Here is a 23,475-nt window from a genome sequence, read left to right on the forward strand (position 1 = left end):
AGAAGAGGAAGGGAGGAGAAAAGGCAACCCTGAAAACAGGGATCCACCATCTGGGGATAGAGGAGGGACCAGGTCAAGCAGAGGAAGCCTCCCTTTGCTTTAGGACTTAGCTACAACTGCAAGACAGGAATTTGCTCATCTGCATTCATTTTCTCATCCCATTCAGCTTCTCACACATTCTAACAGCGGGAAAGCAGGCAGGTTGCGGAGGTTCTTCTTTTCCTCCATCTTTGCTAATGGAGCAATAAGGCCTATTTTATGACTTCCCTGGTGGCTTAGATGGTAAAACGTCTGTCTACAATGCAGGAGACCCAGGTTCGAGCCCTGGGTCGGGAAGATCCTCTGGAGAAGGAAATGGCAACCCACTCCAGTATTCTTGCTTGGAAAATCCCATGGACAAGGGAGCCTGTTGGGCTACAGTCCATGGGGTCGCAAAGAGTTGGACATGACTGAGTGGCTTCACTTCATTTCAAGGCCTATTTACAATCAGGGCATGCATGCTCAGTCACTTCAGTCATGTCCCACTCTTTGCAGCCCAATGGACTGTATCCTGCCAGGCTCCTCTGTCCATGGAATTCTTCAGGCAAGAATACTGGAATGGGTTGCCATGCCCTCCTCCAGGAGATCTTCCCGACCCAAGGATTGAACCTGTGTCTCTGGCTTCTCCTGCATTGCATGTGAGTTCTTTACCACTGAGCCACCAAGGAAGCTTCATTTACTATCTGAAGTTCATAAAAATCTGATCTGTACTTTTTCCACCCATGGGATCTCAGGGACATCGAGAAGACAAGGCTCATCTTAGGCAAACCTATTGTATAGAATGCAACTCCTGGGATGGTGAACATCTCGCTAAAATTCCTTTCACTGTCTCTATTATGCCCCTTCCTCTGGCAGAGGCCAAAAATAGTTCTTTCACTGCTCCTGTTGATCTCTTTTGGATATTTGTAAGACAACTAAGTGTGATCATGTTCAGGAAGTCCTTATGTTATACATAACATAACCATCAGGTTGATGGCACTCTTTGTAGAAATATACCTTACATTTAATGTACCTCTTTCTTTCCGTGCATGCCAAAGAATCTTGACGTGTTGGGCTTGTTACACCCACCACCTAACCTGTCCCTAGAAACCCACATACAAAAACTCATAATGAATTATAATGAGGATGTTCTATCCTTGTTAGTTTATAAGTAAAAATGAAGTGACATTTTCACCAAAATACAGCAAATTTAACCCTCCTTCTATTCCTTAAGCAGAAATTCTGACTTTCCCACATGTTCTTCTACCAAATATTGAACAAAATGTACCCAAACTATTTGTCCTGGTTGGTGATCCATCTTTCCTTAATTAATGCTTACTCTCACTTATTAGAGAACAGGGAAGATAGTGTCTTAGGCAAATATTTCACATGTTTAGACAACAACAGATATCAGGCCTTTGGCTGGAATAAAGTTTTCAATAAGCTCTCCTTTCAGGGACAGGAGAGGAGTCCAGATTCCAGCTCTTCTCAGACTTTTCCTACAACTGTCGAGTGGTGATCACCACCCATAGTACACTTCTGTACCCTGTTAGAAAGCTCTCTTTGCATAGTGTGACTGCATGTCCTTTTTTGCTCAGGAAAGCCTCAATGTACTTTTGATGTACTCTCAAAAATGTCTCTGAATGTATGATAAATTATGCTATTGTTGTTTAGTCACTACGTCATGTCTGACTCTTCTGCCATCCCATGGACTGTAGCCTGTCAGGCTCCATGGGCTTTCCCAGACAAGAATACTGGAGTGGGTTGTTATTTCCTTCTCCAGGGAATCTTCCCAATCCAGAGATTGAACCCATGTCTCTTGCATTGGCAGGTGGAATCTTCACCAGTGAACCACCAGGGAAGCCCCACAATAAATATCAGCTCAGAGATGAAAGTCTCTGGAAATCCACTTGGAAGAAAGAAGACTAGCATCCATGCACTGTTTTCCCACTCCTGGGCCAAGCTGTTTTTTTCCCTCTGCTTTGGCTTGTCCATCAACTACTGTCCATGTTCCAAACCTGTATTAAAATACCTGATTCATTAATGATAATCCCTCTGGTTGTATTTAGGTTTTAAATTTTTTTTTCTCAAATCATTAATGTCTTTCTTCAAAGGGCCCATGGATAAAACACACTTGTTCTAAAATATGCAACATTTTCCCCCAAATGAATTATAGTACGGGTTCCACTCTGTGCCCAGAACCAGAGTCCCTTCAAAAGGCTTGTTCTAGAAGATGACTCACTGTAGTCCTTTCCTATATCATGGTTTCAATAAAAGCCTTTCTTTTCTCAAAATTTGTTTCAATACATTAGAATTTACATACATGCACACACACACATTATGTATATATAAAGTTGTTGTTTAGTCACTAAGCTGTGTCCGACTCTTTGAAATTCCATGGACTGTAACCTGCAGGCTCCTTTATCCATTGGATTTCCCAGGCAAGAATACTGGAGTGGGTTGCCATTCCCTTCTCCGGGAGATCTTCCTGAACCAGGGATTGGACCTGCATCTTTTGCATCGGCCAGCAGATTCTTTACTGCTGAGCCACAGTGTAGATATTGGGTTAGCCAAAAAGTTTGTTCAGGTTTTCCATAAAATGTTATGTTTTGGGCCAACTCGATGCATATATTTGTTATATCATTCTCTTTTCTGGCAGGAGCCTCCTTCAACTTTTTATGTATTCGTGTGTGTCAGTAGATGCATGAGAAGGAATGTGGCTCAGCTCCACTTAACCAACATTCAGTTTTCAAAACACAGTGTGTGTTGAGAGGAGAAAGGCTGCTACCAAAATACTTTCTTGTCCAACACATGGTTGTTTTAATTAAAAATATAGAAAGAGGTACACTTAAGAGAAAATTTAAACCGGTCTATATCTGGAAATAGCATATGTCCCCTCCTATAAGTTTCATGAAAGGAGATAACAGCCATTGCAAATTATCATTAAAGGAACTCAGGTTCTTTCCTGGTGGTTGAGCAGTTAAGAATCTGTATTTTCAATTCAGGGGGCATGGATTCAACCCCTGATCCAGGAAATAAGATCCTACATGCCACACAACCTAAACAAATAAATAAGAAGGATGTCAGAGGAAAAACTAACCGCATCAAGGGCTAAAGTCTTTATGCCCCTTTTGCTCCTTTCCAGACCCCTTTACACTCTGATCAGAAGCCTCTTGGCACTTCTGTCTGAGGAGAAATAGTATTAGAAGTGCTGTAGCTGCCCTTGTGGTTCAGCTGGTACAGAAACTAACTGCAATGTGGGAGACCTGGGCTCGATCCCTGGGTCGGGAGGATCCCCTGGGGAAGGGAATAGCTATCCACTCCAGTGTTCTGGCCTGGAGAATTCCATGGACTGTAGAGTTCATGGGGTCCCAAAGAGCCAGACATGACTGAGCGACTTTCACTTCACATCCTGCCCCTCTGTTGGTAATCCTCCTTGTCCTTACTCCCCCCCCCCCCCCACCATTTCTGGAAAATAGCAACAGTAAGCATTGAAGAGGCTCAAAATAGGATTCACACTCCTATTAGTATCTCACAATCAGGTTCATTCTCCTACCAGTTATAGTCGAATACAGAGGCCCTGAATTACAGTTCTATCCTCATTTTGCTAAATGTGGCTCATATATAAATACTGGATGCCTTTCTCAACGTGCACAAGGATTTTTTTTAAGAAAATACTTTTTAATTGAAATTAATTTTTGTTTTGTGATATTACTGGCATGAGAAACAATGTGAGGAAATTTTTTTGTTTGTTTTTTAACCTGGGAGTGTTTTCTGTTTGGCCAATGGGAAAGGCAAGAACATTGGACTGCCTTGGTAAGAGTCCAAGGGTTTCAGAGTCCCTTAGGAGGAAATTGAAAAAAAAAAAAAAAGAAAAAAGAAAAACCTCTCATACTTACTCTTAGAAATACTCTAATATTTTTAGTTCCTATAACACTTTATTTTTTTTCTTCTTTCAAGATTTGATTACCCTGAAGTCAGGTGATGAAATTCAAAATGAATCCAGCACAGAGTTTACACCCACTGTGCCAATAAAATCATTCAAAAGTTCCTTTTGGTAAGCTGCAAACATGGACACAATCTTTTGCTTTTTCAGTTTCCATTCCACATGCAATATGACTTAAACTTTTACTCTCAAGAATTGGAATCTATTGTCCCTCGGTTGATCTTATGAGTTGCTTTGGCCAATGCAATGAAATAGAAAGATACTAATATGAAGTTTCCAAATCTAGGTTGTGAGACACCTTCAACAATCCCACCCTTTCTCCTGGGATTTATCCATCTTCCCCAAGTAAACAAGCCTGGGCTAATCCAATGAAGGATCAGGTTTCATGTGACTCCTAATCAAGCTCGTCTTCTGTTTGCCCAGACATACTGATGGGATGGGCCGGTAGAGATCAGACGAGCCCCCTCCTTGAACCCAGCCCCTATTGCTGACACATATAATTATTAACTGTATAAATGATGCTGCTTTAAGCCACTGTGTTGTGTAATAGACTGGTCTGCAGTATAAAGTAACTCAACATATATTTTATAATCCATAAGGTAGATTTTACAAATTGTAACATTATAGTCAAATCTTTTGCAATTCTCTCTAAGCCTTCATTTCAGTCTCAGTCCTACTACTTCTCTCCAGATAATCCAGTCTCAACTTTTATACTGTACGTTTTCTTAATCAATTCACACTTTCTGTGACTCTGTATTTCCACTTTTTTTGTATAAGCTATGCTCTCTGTATGGTCTCACCTATCTATTCTCTTTGTGAATGCACACTTTTTCTCCATAGTTCTAGTATTATTGACTCCATACAGATTTTCCAGACTTTCCCAAAAGAATGTAAATAATATCTGACTTTCTGATCCCATATTTTCTACATAGCATTAATCATCTGCATTTATCACCCAACACTGTGTTGTTTACATCTCTTATCCCTAGCATCATGGTAGACACAGCTGCAGTACATTCATTATTGTTGGTGCTATTGTTTAGTCATCTGAGTCGTGTCTGACTCTTTTGCGACCCCATGGACTGTAGACTGGCAGGCTCCTCTGTCCATAGGATTTCTCAGGCAAGAATACTGGAATGGGTTGCCATTTCCTTCTCCAGAGGATCTTCTTGACCTAGGGATAGAGCCTGAGTCTTCTGCATTGGCAGGTGAATTCTTTACCACTGAGCCAACGGGTAGACCACATTCATTATTACTTAACAAAATTTCTCCTTGTGCTACAACCTCACCTCCATAGGAGGGATGCACTTCTCTACTGTAGCTGGTACCAGTGTATTCTAACTGAGGTCTCAATGAGCATCTGGCTTCCCCACGTTTTTGGAAGATTCCAACCACTCCTACTGGGTTCATTTTGGGCTTCCCTCGTTGCTCTGTTGGTAAAGAATTCACCGGCATTGCACGAGACCCCGGTTCAATTCCTGGGTCAGGAAGATCCACTGGAGAAGAGATAGGCTACCCACTCCAGTATCCTTGGGCTTCCCCTGTGGCTCAGCTGGTAAAGAATCTGCCCACAATGTGAGAGTTTAATCCCTGGGTTGGGAAGTTCCCCTGGAGAAGGGAACGGCTACCCACTCCAGTATTCTGGCCTGGAGAGTTCCATGGACTGTATAGTGGGGTCACAAAGAGTCAGGACATGACTGAGCAACTTTCACTTTGACTTTCAAGTGGACTTCTGGGCTCAGAATAGAGAAAGCAAAGAGCAGGAGAGCCTCTCAAGCTTATCTGCTAACATGGGAGCAAGACATTAATATCAGATTTTTTTTTCTCATTTACTTTTTTACATAAAATTGAGCAAAGTTCCCTGTGCTACATAGTAGGACCTTTCTGGCTATCCATTTTAAATACAGCAGTGTTTGAAAAAGAATAGATACACATATATGCATAACCAAATCATTTTGGTGTATGCCTGAAGCTAACACAATATTGTTAACTATATGCCAATATAAAATAAAAATTGAGAATAAATGGTGAGAGAGAGAGAGCAAAAAAGACACCAATATTAGGTATTTGGTTCCACAGTATTAGAGCATTGTTTAACTAAGATAATAGTAAAGATATTGAATTAAGACCTAGGAGATTTTGGTCGGAAATAAATTACAATTGTTTTAAATAACTGTTAAATGGTGTATATGTCATTAGCTCTTTAAACTTAAACACATTTTCATCAGTTTTTAGCAGAGATTTTGTTTTTTGATCATGTCTAGCTTGACTGAAAGTTCTTTGTTAATAAACTGATTTTTTTCCCATGGTTTAAATGGACGCTAAGTACTCTCAAATGTTAAGCTTATATCCCTAGGCACACAAAGCCAGAGATTAAATGAGAGAATAAAATACATTTAAAAAGCAGTGGTATTGCATCCCCTGCTACATCAATTTCTAAAGTTACATATGTTCAAGTTAAAAAATATAAAACAACTTAAAAGTACTGAACTGTATATGCTATAAGGTAAAATCCCATGATCTTATTCTTTTAAGTACCAATGCCATTTTGGTATATCATCTTTCAGGTTCAGTTTTTCTGTGTATATGACAATCTTTCTTTTATTTAATATCATATTTGGAAAAGAGTTGCTAGATATTTATCACTATTGCTTCTCAGCCTTTTGGCTAAGATCAAGTGTAGTATCCATTCTAAGAGTAGTAAGCATATCATTATTATTGAAATAAAGTTCAAGTATGGAGTGATTACTAGATTTCTAACAGAAAATCAGCATTTTATGCCTTGTTTTTAATTTAATAAGGTCTATGAGGGAAGATGTCCACATTTTTCCCACCGAAAGTATGTCCAATATACAGAATTATAAGATGTGAGGTCATAATTTATGAATTAAAATATGTAAGCCTAAGCAGCTGGCTGGTTTCAGAAATACAAGAGAGATTTTCCATTAGCCTTTTCACATTATGGATTGTGGTTTAACATTCTTACAACACCATAAATGTATGAGCTTGCAAAACATGTGTGTTGGCATGTTACATGAAAATGATGCCACCCTACAGAATTTTTGTAAAACTTTTTTGAGGAAAATATTTTTGTTGGAAAAAGTTTTTTTTTTTTTTTTTTAGTGAATTTCAGTAATAAGAATGAAAACTGTTGAATATCTTTTTATATACTTGCAGATTAGACAGTCCTAAATGAAATGTCATTTTTTATGTAGCTCTAAATTTATATGACAGTACAAATTGAGTACTTTAAAATATAGATTTTCTGAGCCATCCCAGAAAAATCTGAACCTGAATTATATGGCTCTGCCACAGAGTTCCTAACTTGCACAACCATACTTGTTTTTTTGCTATGCAAAACTATAACTTACCTTTTGCTTCTAACTTATTCAAAATTTATTATGATCTGCATGAAGCATGCAGAGAATGCCAGCTTCAGCCATTCAGACAATTCACTCATTTCAGCAAGAGGGATAAACAAGGATAAATAAATAAATAAGTGTAAATGTATAAGTAATATAATTTAACAGATTTAAGTAAACATTAGCATTTCATTTGTTGAATGAAAGGGAACAGGCTGTAAGATTGTTGGTGGAAGGTAAGAAAAATCTAATTTTACCAAGAGACAGGGAATCTTTCTTTAGTCTTTGCTTGAAATATGTCAATTAATTCTTAGGAGGCAAGAACTAAGAAAAGTTCAGAACTAATTATAGCTATATCTATATATTGAATAAGAAAAATCTTGACAATGAGTCTAGTGAATAGGAACTTGAAATATGAATATAATAAAAGTAGTTTGAATGTATTAAATGATTTTTGTAAGTCAAAGTGCAAGTGTTGCTTATCTATTTAATATCAAAAATCTATTAGGCAAAACATATGGTGACACAGAGGAGTTGTATTTTGCAGAGAGAGCTTAAGTTGACTAAAGGCAGAGTTGGGATATGAATTCTGGCCAACCGGCTTCTTAGATTCATCCATCAAAACTTCCCTCTATTGTCTACTTACTCTTTCTAGGAGGTGACTAGATCTCATATGAGCATCTAGAATATCTTGGTGATCCTAGTCCACAAAACATGAAATCTCTAGAGCTTCCATCCCATTCATTTGGCTCATACACTCATTCTTTTTACCTCATGTTCAGAGGGGGAAAAAAAATGCTATACATGAAAGGTGTTGGCAGGGGAGAAGAATAAACATAAAGGGATTCGTAGGCAGCCTATAATTTAGAGATTGAATTCTAGGTTTGACGTTTATCCAAGCAGATGATCTTGTTTACTTGAAAAAATGTCCATCCTTGTCATTGTAACCACAAAGAAGGCTTATAATTATGGATTCTTTCAATTTCAGAAGCTGAAGATGGAACTTACAAGTGGAATATGAAAGTGTTTAGCTTCCTGTATGTTCAAAAGAAGGAAATGTAACTGAAAGGAGAAAGGTTAGTATTTTATCTGAAAAATACTTGGGGAGGCAAGCATATAAGCACAGCAGAAAAATAAGCATGTTTCATGTTGATATATGGCAAAAATCCCCACAATATTGTAAAGTAATTATCCTTCAATTAAAATAAAATAATTAATTTAAAAAAGAATGCAAGAACTTGATATTTGAGATTATTTTTAATTTTTAAATATGCTAAATGTTAAATTTTTTCTTATATAATAATTTTAGATTTTTTTTACTTTGAGAAATTATGCAGAACATCACACAAGTTTCATTAAATGTTAATATCCTCTCTAATTTTAGCACAGTATAATCATCATAAACAGAAAATTAACATTAATACTATATAGTTAACTATCTCACAGAACTAATTTGAATGTCACCAATTGGCCAAGTAGACATTTGGGAGTTTAAAAATAGTTCATATCTTCTACTTAGCTAATATATAATAGTCTTGAAGAGGACCTCATTTTTTAAGACCTATCATACTTAGAGCAACATTACATCTGTTCCATGTCTCCATCTGCTGTCTTTCCTTCCCCTGACCTTTCTTTGTATTTATTTTTTGTTTTATGTATTCTGACTTTATCACGTTATAGACTTTACCCTTCACTATATATTGAGTTCCTCAACAGTAGAAAAGTTATGTTATAATTATGTTCTTTGATTTTTTAATTGAAGTGTAGTTGATTTAAAATTTTGTGTTAGTTTCAGGCATACAGCAAGCGGATTCAGATATATTTTATATACATGTGTGTGTATACACATATGACTGAATTCTATACATAGAACTGTATGTGCTGTGCTTAATCACTCAGACGTGTCCAACACTCTGTGACCCCATGGACTGCAGCCTGTTAGACTTCTCTTCTCATGGAATTCTCCAGGCAAGAAAACTGGAGAGGGTAGCCTATCCCTTCACCAGGGGCTCTTCTTGACCCAGGAGTCAAACCGGGGTCTCTTGCATTGCAGGTGGATTTTTTACCAGCTGAACTACCAGGGAAGCCCATATAACTGTATAAAAACTATATATATATATATATATATATATATATATATATATATTCTTTTTCAGATTTTTTCCCATATAGGTTATGAATTATACACACACACATGCATATATATATAATTATTCTCTTAATACACAGTGCCTGGCATTCAACATTTTTAAAGAGGTTGTGTTAAGTATGAACAGTAGATTGATCCATCATATGTTTGCTAATGATGAAATTGTATACTTTTAGCTGAACACCACTTTAAAATGTTTACATACTTTACATGTATGATAACGATTATTCATTTTCTGTCATTTGTATGGTACATGCTCGTCTTCTGTGGAGATACAGGAATGATGCACACATAGCCTTTGAGTCACTTATTATCTAGTAGGAAGCAAAAGACAGATAATCCCATGGTTATGAAACCAGGCACAGAATAGGAAGTGCTCTAAGAGAATCAAGAGGATGTATTTTGGGGCACTCATTACTGCAGTAGCATCAGGAAGAGATGAGGTGGGATATTATAGGAAAACAAGGCATCCTCATGAGGCAGTTCTACTAATCCTGATTCTAGAACTTAAGAGACTAAGTTGAAGCAAGGAAAAATGAAACCAGATCTCAGAAGTAGAGAAGATAAAAGGATTAAACAAGATGTGCCCGATAGAGGATTTTCAAGAACATAATTCTAAGGCTTAGATATATGTTTGGAAGGTTTTTCAGACACTTCAAAAACATTTAAGAATATTGTATTTTTTCTCCAGGTATATGTCCACAAAAAAAAAAAAAAAAAAAAAAGTAGGGTATAACCTGTTTGTATGACATTTACTAAGCTGACCTTAAAAATATATTCTAAACACATTCAGTTCAGTTCAGTTCAGTTCAATACATTTCACTAGCTCAGTCGAGTCCAACTCTTTTCGACCCCATGGACTGCAGCACACCAGGCCTCCCTGTCCATCACCAACTCCTGGAGTTTACTCAAACTCATGTCCATTAAGTCTGTGATGCCATCCAGCCATCTCATCCTCTGTCGCCCCCTTCTTCTCCTACCTTCAATCTTTCCCAGCATCAGGGTATTTTCAAATGAGTAAATTCTTCCCATCAGGTGGCCAAAATATTGGAGTTTCAGCTTCAGCATCAGTCCTTCCAATGACTATTCAGAACTGATTTCCTTTAGGATGGATGGCTGGATCTCCTTGCAGTCCAAGGGACTCTCAAGTGTCTTCTCCAACACCACAGTTCAAAAGCATCAATTCTTTGGCTCTCAGCATTTTTTATAGTCCAACTCTCACATCCAAACAAGACTACTGGAAAAACCAAAACTTTGACTAGATGGACTTTTGTTGTCAAGTAATGCCTCTACATTTTAATATGATATCCAGGTTGGTCATACCTTTTCTACCAAGGAGCAAACATCTTTTAATTTCATGGCTACAGTCACCATCTACAGTGACTTTTGAAGCCCAAGAATATAAAGTCTGTTACTATTTCCACTGTTTCCCCATCTATTTGCCATGAAGTGATGGGACAAGATGCCATGATCTTAGTTTTCTGAATGTTGAGCTTTAAGCCAACTTTTTCACTCTTCTCTTTTGCTTTCATTAAGAAGGTCTTTAGTTCTTCTTCACTTACTGCCATATGGATGGTGTCATCTGCATATCTGAGATTATTGATATTCCTTCTGGCAATCTTGATCCCAGCTTGTGCTTTCATCGAGCCCAGCATTTCTCATGATGTACTCTGTATATAAGTTAAACAAGCACAGTAACAATATATAGACTTGAGATACTCCTTTCCCTATTTGGAACAAGTCTGTTGTTCCATGTCCAGTTCTAACTGCTGCTTTTTGACCTGCATACAGATTTCTCAGAAGGCAAATCGGGTGGTCTGCTCTTCCCATTTCTTGAAGAATTTTCTGCAGTTTGTTGTGATCCACACAGTCATAGGCTTTGGCATAGTCAGTAAAGCAGAAAGAGATTTTTTTGGGGGGAAATTTTTGCTTCTTTTGATGATCCAATGGATGTTGGCAATTTGATCTCTGGTTCCTCTGTCTTTTCTAAATCCAGCTTGAACATCTAGAAGTTCATGGTTCACATCTCTTGAAGCCTGGCTTGGAGAATTTTGAGCATTACTCTACTAGCGTGTGAGATGAGTGCAATTGTGTGGTAGTTTGAGCATTCTTTGGCATTGTTGGGATTGAAATGAAATCTGACCTTTTCCAGTCCTGTGGACACTGCTGAGTTTTTCCAAATTTGTTGGCATATTGAGTGCAGCCCTTTCATAGCATCATCTTTTAGGATTTGAAATAGCTCAAATGGAATTCCATCACCTCCACTAGCTTTGTTTGTAGTGATGTTTCCTAAGGCCCACTTGACTTCGAATTCCAGGATGTCTGGCTCTAGGTGACTGATCATGCCGTTGTGATTATCTGGATCATGAAGATTTTTGTGTTCAGTTTTTCTTTGTATTTCTGCCACCTCTTCTTAATATCTTCTGCTTTTGTTAGGTCCATACCATTTCTGTCCTTTATTGTGCCCATCTTTGCATGAAATGTTCCCTTGGTATCTCTAATTTTATTGAAGAGATCTCCAGTCTTTCCCATTCTATTGTTTTCCTCTATTTCTTGCATTGATCTCTAAGGAAGGCTTTCTTGTCTCTCCTTGCTATTCTGTGGAACTCTGTATTCAAATATATCTTTCCTTTTCTCCTTTGCTTTTCACTTCTCTTCTTTTGACAGCTATTTGTAGCGTCTCCTCAGACAACCATTTTGCCTTTTTTCACTTCTTTTTCTTGGGGACAGTCTTGATCCCTGTCACCTGTACCATGTCATGAACCTCCTTCCATAGTTCTTCAGGCACTCTGTCTATCAGATCTAATCCCTTAAATCTATTTCTCACTTTCACTGTATAATTGTTAGGGTTTTGAATTAGGTCTTGCCTAAGTGGTTTAGTGGTTTTCCCTAGTCTCTGCAATTTAAGTCTCAATTTGGCAATAAGGAGTTCATGATCTGGGTCATAGTAAGCTCCTGTTTTTTTTTTTTGTTGTTGTTGTTGGTTTTTTTTTTTTTTTTTTTTTTTTTTTGCTGACTGTATAGAGCTTCTCCATCTTTGGCTGCAAAGGATATAATCAATCTGATTTCAGTATTTACCAAAATCAAATTTTGCTGATGCTCATGTGTAGTGTCTTCTCTTGTGTTGTTGGAAGAGGGTGTTTGCTATGACCAGTACATTCTCTTGACAAAACTCTATTAGCCTTTGCCTTCCTTCATTCTGTACTCCAAGGCCAAATTTGTCTGTTACGTCAGGTATTTATTGGCTTCCTACTTTTGCATTCCAGTCCCCTATAATGAAAAGGATATATTTTTTGGGTGTTAGTTCTTGAAGGTGTGTAGGTCTTCCTAGAACTGTTAAACGTCAGCTTCTTCAGCATTACTCTAGGGGCATAGGCTTGGATTACTGTGATATTGAATGGTTTGCCTTGGAAAGGAAGAGATAACATTCTGTAATTTTTGACACTGCATCGAAGTACGGCATTTTGTTGACTATGAGGGCTACTCCATTTCTTCTAAGGGATTCTTGCCCGCAGTAGTAGATATAATGGTCGCCTGAGTTAAATTCACCCATTCCAGTTCATGCTAGTTCACTGATTCCTAAAATGTTGATGGTCGCTCTTGCCAGCTCCTGTTTGACCACTTCCAATTGATTTGATTCATGGACCTAACATTTCAGGTTCCTGTGTAATATTGCTCTTTACAGCATCAGACTTTACCTCCATCACCAGTAACATCCACAACTGTGTGTTCTTTCTGCTTTGACTCTGTCTCTTCATACTTTCTGGAGTTACTTCTCCACTGATCTCCAGGAGCACATTGGGCAGCTACAGACATCTTGAGCACCTACAGTTCATCTTTCAGTGTCCTATCATTTTTTGCCATTTCATGATGTTCATGGATTTCTCAAGGCAAGAATACTGAAGTGGCTTGCCATTCCTTTCTCCAATGGACCACGTTTTTTCAGAACTCTCCACTATGACCCATCCATCTTTGGTGACCCTTTAGGGTATGGCTCATAATTTAATTGAGTTAGACAAGGCTGTGGTCCTTGTGATCAGTTCGGTCAGCTTTCTGTGACTGTGGTTTTCATTCTGTCTGCCCTCTGATGGAGAAGGATAAGAGGTTTATGAAGGCTTCCTGATGGGAGAGACTGACTGAGGGGGAAACTGGGTCTTCTTCTGATGGGGAGCATGCCCAATAAATCTTTAATTCAATTTTCTGTTGATGGGTAGAGCTGTGTTCCATCTCTGTTATTTACCTGGGGCCAAACTATGGTGGAGGTAATGAAGATGATGGTGACCTCTGTCAAAAGGTCCCATGCATGCACTTCTGCACTCAGCCCCCCCAATCCTACAGCAGCAGGCCACCATCGACCCACACCTCTGCCGGAGACTCCTGGACACTTACGGGCAGGTCTGGGTCAGTCTCTTGTGGGGTCACTGCTCCTTTCTCCTGGGTCCTGGTTCACACAAGGTTCTGTCCGTGCAAACAGACAGACAAATACTGTTTGATTACACTTATACCAGGTACCTTGAAAAGTCAAATTCATAGAGCTAAAATACACAAGTAGATGTCAGGGGCCCAGGGAATAAGATGGGGAGAGAACTGGGGAGCTAGTGTTTAATGGGGATAGAATTGCAGCTTAGGAAGGTGAAAAATTTGGGAGTTGGATGATGGTGAGAGTTGCATAACAATGTGAATGTACTTACTGCCACTGAAATGTGCAGTTAAATATGGTTAAAGTAGTATGTTTTATACTATGTGACTTTTACCACAATAAAAAAAAAAAAAAAGGCAAAAAATATCTGAGGCTCATAACCAAAGATATTTACTGAACAGGTAAGAGCCCACTATGCGTGTCACTCTTACTGTGAATATCTTTTTAAAATGATATCATTTTAGACACAGAAATTTAACAATATAACAAATTTCAGGGAAACAGATATTGAATATAAGGAAGACAGAGGTGATGGTTTCTGGGGAAAAAAAAAACTGAAAGGACCTGGACTTTGGTTTTAGCAATTGGAATTACAATGAAGTAAGAGACAATTGCACTCATCTCACACGCTAGTAAAGTAATGCTCAAAATTCTCCAAACCAGGCTTCAGCAATACGTGAACCAAGAACTTCCAGATGTTCAAGCTGGTTTTAGAAAAGGCAGCGGAACCAGAGATCAAATTGCCAACATCCGCTGGATCATCGAAAAAGCAAGAGAGTTCCAGAAAAACATCTATTTCTGCTTTATTGACTATGCCAAAGCCTTCAACTGTGTGGATCACAATAAACTGTGGAAAATTCTGAAAGAGATGGGAATACCAGACCACCTGACCTGCCTCTTGAGAAACCTGTATGCAGATCAGGAAGCAACAGTTAGAACTGGACATGAAACAACAGACTGGTCCCAAAAAGAGAAAGGAGTATGTCAAGGCAGTATATTGTCACCCTGCTTATTTAACTTATATGCAGAGTACATCATGAGAAACGCTGGGCTGGAAGAAGCACAAGCTGGAATCAAGATTGGCGGGAGAAATATCAATAACCTCAGATATGCAGATGACACCACCCTTATGGCAGAAAGTGAAGAGGAACTTAAAAGCCTCTTGATGAAAGTGAAAGAGGAGAGTGAAAAAGTTGGCTTAAAGCTTAACATTCAGAAAACTAAGATCATGACATCTGGTCCCATCACCTCATGGGAAATAGATGGGGAGACAGTAGAAACAGTGTCAAACTTTATTTTTTTTTTTGGACTCCAAAATCACTGCAGATAGTAATTGCAGCCATGAAATTAAAAGATGCTTTCTCCTTGGAAGGAAAGTTATGACCAAACTAGATAGCATATTAAAAAGCAGAGACATTACTTTGCCAACAAAGGTCTGTATGGTCAAGGCTATGGTTTTTCCAGTGGTCACGTATGAATGTGAGAGTTGGACTGTGAAGAAAGCTGAGCACCAAAAAATTGGTGCTTTTAAACTATGGTGTTGGAGAAGACTCTTGAGAGTCCCTTGGACTGCAAGGAGATCCAACCAGTCTGTCCTAAAGGAGATCAATCCTGGGTGTTTGTCAGGAAGCATTTAACAAGAGGCTTCCTGTGTGCTGTTTTGGATCTGTCAGGAACCCTCTGGCCCTTATTGATTCCTGAATATTCAGGAATTAAGAGGAGAGGCACGCCTTTCCAGGGGCTGAGGAATCCAGGCATTTCTCATTACAGTGATAAGTACCCTCTTCCTTTTTATGAGCCAAATGGTAAAAGGTGATTGTTTGCAACTCTCTCTTTGATAGGGATCGTCTTATATTTTGTAAGCCTGGAATTTTAATCTTTATCTTTGCTGAGAATAACCACCTTGTACGACAGTATATATGCCCATGCTATGTTGATTAAAAACACCTTTGCTCCATCAGAGCTTTGGTCCCTGTGTCTTTCTTTCTTTCTATTCTCTCTCTCTCTCTCTCTATTTCTGGCTAATTCCTTGGAGTGCGGAGACCTGCTGAGCTCACTTTCTTGCCCGGGCTTTTAAGACCCTCTCAAGAAGGCGCACTGCACCTTCACCCACTCGAGAGGGCGCCCGGTGCCTACGTGCAGCAGCGCGAGCCCTGAGAACAGGACTCAGTTGGCTTCCCGCATAAACCAGGGGATATCAGCCTCTTTCTTATTCTCCGGACCACCAGGTTCCGGTCCATTAAAGGACCAACAGGTGTTCATTGGAAGAACTGATGCTGAAGCTGAAACTCCAATATTTTGGCCACCTCATGCGAAGAACTGACTCACTGGAAAAGACTGTGATGCTGGGAGGAATTGGGGGTAGGAGGAGAAGGGGACGACAGAGGATGAGATGGCTGGATGGCATCACTGACTCAATGGGCATGTGTGTGAGCAAACTCCGGGAGTTTGTGATGGACAAGGAGGCCTGGCGTGCTGCGATTCACGGGGTTGCAAAGAGTCGGACACGACTGAGCGACTGAACTGAACTGAAGAGATAATTGATGCTATGTGGGGATAATGCAAAGTACATCTTATGAAGGTCATGTAAATACTTAGCCTAGAAGATACTGTAATAGAAATAGCATACAAAGAACATACATGGCACACAATTTTATATTTTTTTATCAGAAAAAATATAACAATAGCCAAACTATTAAGAAAAAAACTATTTTAAAAGGCTATATAAACAATGAAAATGAAGCTGAGATAAGAAGGAAACACAAAAATAAATAGGTTGATAGAATATGTGGAAGAATTTCCAGGGAGAGTGTCAAAGCGTGAGTCAGTGGTCCAGAAATAAGAGTCAACCACTCTAGTTTGGGGAGGTGTGATAGAACCCCCAGAGATCAAATTGCCAGCATCTGTTGGATCATAGAAAAAGCAAGAAAGTTCCAGAAGAACACCTACTTCTGCTTTATTGACTACACCAAAACCTTTGACTGTTTGGATCACAGCAAACTGTGGAAAGTTCTTCAAGAGATAGGAATATCAGACCACCTTACCTGCATCCTGAGGAATCTGTATGCAAGTCAAGAAGCAGCATTTAGAACTGAACATGGAACAACAGACTGGTTCCAAATGGGGAAAGGAGTATGTCAAGGTTGTATATTGCCATCCTGCTTATTTAACTTAAATGCAGAGTACATCATGAGACATGCTGAGCTGGATGAAGCACAAGCTGAAATCAAGATTGCCAGGAGAAATATCAATAAACTCAGATATGCAGATGACACCACCCTTATGGCAGAAAACAAAGAAGAACTAAAGAGCCTCCTGATGAGAGCTAAAGAGGAGAGTGAAAAAGTTGGCTTAAAGCTCAACATTCAAAAAACAAAGATCATGGCATCCAGTCCCATCACTTCATGGCAAATAGATGGAGAAACAGTGGCAACACTGACAGACTTTATGTTTTGGGTTCCAAAATGACTGCAGATGGTGACGACTGTAACCATGAAATTAAAAGATGCTTGCTGCTTAGAAGACGAGTTATGACCAATCTAGACAGCATATTAAAAAGCAGAGACATTACTTTGCTGACAAGTTCTGTCTAGTCAAAGCTATAGTTTTTCAAGTAGTCATATATGAAAGTGAGAGCTAGATCATAAAGAAAGCTGAGCATCAGAAACTGATGTTTTTGAACTATGGTGTGGTGGAAGGCTTTTGAGAGTCCCTTGGACTGAAAGTAGATCAAATCAGTCAATCATAAATGAAATCAATCCTGAATATTCACTGGAAGGACTAATTCTGAAGCTGAAGCTCCAATACTTTGGCCACCTAATACGAAGAACTGACTCCTTGGAAAAGACCCTGGTGCTGGGAAAGATTGAAGGCAGGAGGGGAAGAGGATGCCAGGGGATGAGATTGTTGGATGGCATCACTGACTCCTTGGATGTGAGTCTGAGCAAGCTCCGGGAGTTGGTGATTGACAGGGAAGCCTGGCTGCTGCAGTCTATGGGGTCACAAAGAGTTGGACACGAATGAGTGGCTGAACTGAACTTATGGTAGAACCCAGATTGTTTGAAACTAAATGGTTATACAGAGTAATTTTAGGGGAAATAATTGTGGAGAGATAAAAGTTGCAGACATTATTAACAATAAAAGTGTAGATAAGCTTTAATGTAATGTAGATGGTATTAAAGTATCTTTGTAGGCTCTGAAACAATCAAGTAAAAACATATCTGACATTCAAATAGCTCCAAGCTCTATGATGACTTAGATGGGTGGGATGGGGCTGTGAGAGAGGTGCAAGACGGAGGGTGTGTATGTACACATATAACTCATTCACTCCAATGTACAGTAGGAACTAATACAACATTGTAAAGCAATCATACTGAAAAAAAAAAAAATCATTCTTATAGAAATGTACCCTGTTGAATTGGACCTGGTGGGATAGAAGAGCAATGGGACAGATTCCCCTGGAAGCGAACAGTGTAAAGTAATTAGCCTCCAATTACAATAAATAAGTTAAGTTAAAAAAAAAAAAAAGGCAATCCAGTCAGTCAGTTCAGTCACTCAGTCATGTTCAACTGTCTGCAACCCCATGGACTGCAGCACTCTAGGCTTCCCTGTCCATCACCAACTCCTGGAGCTTGCTCAGACTCACGTCCATCGAGTTGGTGATGCCATCCAACCATCTCATCCTTTGTCATCCCCTTCTCCTCCTGCCTTCAATCTTGCCCAGCATCAGGGTCTTTTCCAATAAGTCAGTTCTTCCCGTCATGTGGCCAAAGTATTGGAGTTTCAGCTTCAGCATCAGCCCTTCCAATGAATATTCAGAACTGATTTCCTTTAGGGTTGACTGGTTTGATATCCTTGCAGTCCAAGGGACTCTCAAGAGTCTTCTCCAACTCCACAGTTTAATTCTTTGGCACTAACCTTCCTGTATAATCCAAATCTCACATCCATATCTAACTACTGGAAAAACTATGGCTTTTGACTAGACAGATCTGTGTTGGCAAAGTAATGTCTTTGCTTTTTAATATGCTGTCTATGTTGGTCATATCTTTTCTTCCAAGGAGCAAGCATCTTTTAATTTCATGGCTGCAATCACCACCTGCAGTTATTTTGGAGCCCAAGAAAATAAAGGCAATTTAATTGATTCAATGCTGAAGTTTTGAGTGTCCTCACAGGAAGTAAATCCCTAGAAATGACAAAAAGACAAATCCAAGAAATATGAGGACTTGGTGTCTCCTGAAAGAGAAATGAGAGGGACGAGCTAAAGATAACCAAGTTGGTGATGGGTCAGAAAGAAAGCAAATGGAAGAGCTTGGAAGAAAATCCAGGTCAGTGTATTTGTTCAATTGTGGATGATGCCAGGAAGTTTTATTTGAGTTAAGATTTTGAAAGTGGATAGAAATATAAGACTGATGTTTTAGTAAATACCTAGGGCTAGAGAGTTATATCTTAATATCATTCATATATAAGATCAAGTAAGTGGCTGATTTTCTTAAGAAGAACACAGGGAGTGAAGACTAAAGACAATACACTGATAACTGAGAGACCATTGATAATATGTCAGGAAAGAGAAAGGGCAGAAAAGTAGTCAATGATAATGATGATGATATAATTAATATAAGTCAATTATTGAGCATATTCTGAGACTGGACAATAAGAATTTTGCATTTACTGAGTATATCACCATCTTTAGACAAAGAGGTAAATTTGTTAGAAGCCAGTAAAACATAAGAGCAGTGTCTCAATTATCAAGAAACATGAAGATTGTGATCAAATGTCATTTTCAAAACAAGATATGGATTAAGCAAACTCCTAGGATGTGCCTAAACCAACTACCACAAATTGGAAAGCTTGCTAAGAAAGGGCAAAGAGTTGGAAAGACAGCTTGAAACTCTCTCTGCTGTTGAGTTATAGTGAGAGCCAAAAGAGGCCCAAGAACTAGTGGAATGAGGCATTTCAACTGAAATAGATATGATATTACTATGACTGTTTAAGAGATTACAGATGATGCCCAAGAGAGATTACAGAAGATTTATAAATACAATTACACATATAATTTTATTCATGAATGTTTTATGGTGGTTTTCACAAAAATCAATTAATTGTATAGATTTTTTCATAAAATAAATAATACTAAGAATAATAATCATCTATCACACAGACTTATAATTACTAAAGGATTATATTAACCCTGATACTTATAACCAACCTTCAACATAGATCTCATGACATAATTTTATAGTTAATAATATTGAGATCTGGACTGTTTAAATAATTTTTCCAGTTCACCCAGCTGTAAGTGCCAGAGACAAGCATTTGAACTAGAGTGACATTGCTCTTTCCCACAGTTCATGCTGCCTTCTGCAGGATTTTATCAACCTCTCTGTTCCTGAACATAGAAATAACAGGTATACAATTCACACCAACAAAAGCATTGCATGTGATTCCCTTTTAACAGTTTTTTCATTAATCTGATATCTTGGAGAACTGGTCTCAAAATATTTGACAGCTTTATGGTTTTGATCCCTGAAAGGCTGTCCACATTATAAAATTGGCAAAGACACTCATGGTTAATACCAGTTTCTTTATGGTGCCCTGGTTCCATAGATAATAAACAAAGAATGTCACAAATGCGAGTTATGCTCCAGAATGATAGGAAGGGATCAGTTTAAGATGTGAAGAATGAGAGGTTCGCCATTAGAGTAAACTCTGTGATGACAGATGAATTGTTTTCATGTTTTTACAACATCCACACAATTTCCATCTGAGGTCATTTTTAATTTATACCACACTTTATCTCTCTTGATCCACCTTTTTCTCAAGGTATGCCGTGCTGAGGTTTTGTTTTTATTATCCCACCCACATGTGGTTGGCCTATACTAACATACACACACCCTGCTTGGGTTGTTTCCAACACAAATACCAATGGTATTCACACTATGGGAAAGAGAGTTAGAAGTTGATGTGGAGGTTAGTGTCCAAGCCCACACTTGCATCGTACGGCCAGATGCTGGAAAATGACAATGCTATAGAAACAGAGTACTCAGAAGCTTAGAGACAAATATATATTTTCTATTTTTCCACCTAAGAAATATAATTATCACTGTCTTTCAACATCTGCATAGGAAGCAGAGAGAGGCACAGCATCATTTGAGGAAGGTCCAAAATTCAGAGGCCCCTAGATTCTTCTCCAGTATTTCGTTCTTCTGCCTGAAAATACCACCCAACCCTTTGTATTCTTTTAGTAGGTGGATTTCACCCACGGAGACACACATATACACACCAAACACAGTTGATGAAAAGAAGTTAACTGTGAGTGAATTTATACTTAGTAATGCCCCAGGGATGTGTTTACCAAATTTAGTTTAAAAATATACACAGAACCACTGAACATAAAACTTAACCAAGGAGTAACCAGACAGGCAGAAGGGTGGGTTTCACACTTAGAGAACACAGGTGAATTCACACTTCAGCAAATTCAAAACCAAGGAGTTGCCTGGGAAAGGAACACAGAGAAATTAGGGAAGAGCTGAGAAGGTGGGTGATTCACACATGCGCTGATGGATGGGAAAGACAATTAAAAAAGCATAAACAATCTTAAGAACAAAGTGACACATTAATCCACAAGCAACTTGGAAGGTGTTTTTCCATTTCTGCCAACCTAGTTGTGTTATCATGTATGTTTTAGGTCAGCAGCACCTCCCCAGCCTCAAGTTACTGTTACATGACATTTTAAAACATTCACATTAACTCCTGAATTCTTTGTCCCTGACCTCAAAAATTTCACTTTAATTGTATGCGGACTTGGGGTCATTCTGGTTGATAATTAGTAAAAGATGGAACCAAGAGGTGGGAAGAGAAAAGGAGACAAAACAGCAGGACAAAAGATTTTGCCAAAGCGGCCCTGGAGAGATAAAGGAAGCCCTGGGCTCAAAATCTTTTCACAGGAAGCGAGCTAAGACATTTATAAAAGGGACTGATGGGGCCAGGTTGCAGCACTCTCCTGGCACGAGGCACCTTACTTACTCTAGCAAGTTAAAACCCCGGGCCCTTGTGATTAGCCAAGGATGGTTGACCAAACACCTACTTTACTGTGGCAAACTGAATCGGTTAAAATGGTTACAGGAAACATTTTTCACCTTGCGGTACTTAGCCGGGCTTCCCTTGTGGCTCAGATGGCAAAGAATCCTTCTGCAACGCGGAGACCTCTGTCTGATCCCTGGGTTGGGACGATCCCTTGGTGGAGGGCATGGCAACCCACTCCAGTATTCTTGCCTGGAGAATCCCATGGACAGAGGAGCCTGGTGGGCTACAGTCCATGGAGTCACAAAGAGTCGGACACAGTTGAGTGATTAAGAACAGCATGGGTTAAAATGGTTACAGGAAACTTTTTTCACCTTGAGTGTTCAGATTACATATGTCTCTTAATAGAATCAAACTTTGAAGTCATCATTAGGAAGACATTAAATATTTTCATGGAAAGCCAGACCCTGCAGAGAAGGAAGCTTCTTAGCTTCACTCACACACACTATCTGCAACAGAGCAGAATCTTTAAACCTCTCATTCCAACCACATGAAGGAAAGAATGGTGAAATGAAGCTAATCCTAGACTATTAATTATTGTCTATGCAAGACTCTTGGGAGTCCCTTGAACAGAAAGGAGGTCAAACCAGTCAATCCTAAATGAAAATAACCCTGAATAGCCATTGGAAGGACTGATGCTGAAGCTGAAGCTGAAGCTCCAATACTTTGGCCACCTGATGGGAAGAGCTGATTCATTAGAAAAGACCCTGATGGTGGGAGAGATTGAAGGCAGGAGAAGGGGATGACAGAGGATGAGATGGTTGGATGGCATCACTGACTAGATGGATATGAGTTTGACCATGGCCAGGGAGACAGTGAAGGACAGGGAAGCCTGGCATGCTGCAGTCCATAGGGCCGCAAAGAGTCGGACATGACTGAGCAACTGAACAACAGTCAAACATACATCTAACAAAGTTTTCAAGCTTTGTATCTTATATTTTGTCTGTATAATTTTACTTTCATGAATTATAAACATTTTAAAATAAATCATTTAAAAATATTTACTTATTTGGCTGCATCAGATTTTAGTCGTTGCACACACGGATCTTAATTTGGTCATGCAGAATTTTTCATTGGGGTACGCAGACTCTCTAGCTGGATACATGGGCTCAGTCGCTACAACCCTTGGGCTTAGTAGCTCCTTGGCATGTGGGATATTCTCCAACCAGGGATCGAACTTCTATCCCCTGCATTGGCACGTTCTTAACCACTGGGCCACCTTAAAGAGATTAACCTGGAACCTCTCTCCCAACTACTTTTAGGGCAAGGGTTACAAACTTGAACACCTTCTGCTGTAATCAAGTAAAGGATACCTCTTACTCTTAGTTGGAGTGTGATAGAAAGTGATGGAGGTTTTGATAAGCTTCAGAGCCCATGTCCCATTTAAAAATTTTTCAGTTGTCTTAAAACCACGTTGTAAGCCAAAGGAATAGGTCTGTGAGCCACATAGAGATTTCTATCTTCCAGTTTCAACCTCATAATGTCTTAAATTCTATAACGG

At 39.0% G+C, this 23,475-nt stretch overlaps 1 pseudogene; it reads left to right on the forward strand.

Annotated features, from left to right (window-relative positions):
* Positions 1–6,611: 6,611 nt before the first annotated feature.
* LOC136152551 (U2 spliceosomal RNA) lies at positions 6,612–6,781 on the forward strand (annotated as a pseudogene).
* The last annotated feature ends 16,694 nt before the right edge of the window (positions 6,782–23,475 follow it).

The sequence above is a fragment of the Muntiacus reevesi genome, chromosome 21 (genome assembly GCF_963930625.1).
Source record: "Muntiacus reevesi chromosome 21, mMunRee1.1, whole genome shotgun sequence".
NCBI lineage: Eukaryota > Metazoa > Chordata > Mammalia > Artiodactyla > Cervidae > Muntiacus > Muntiacus reevesi.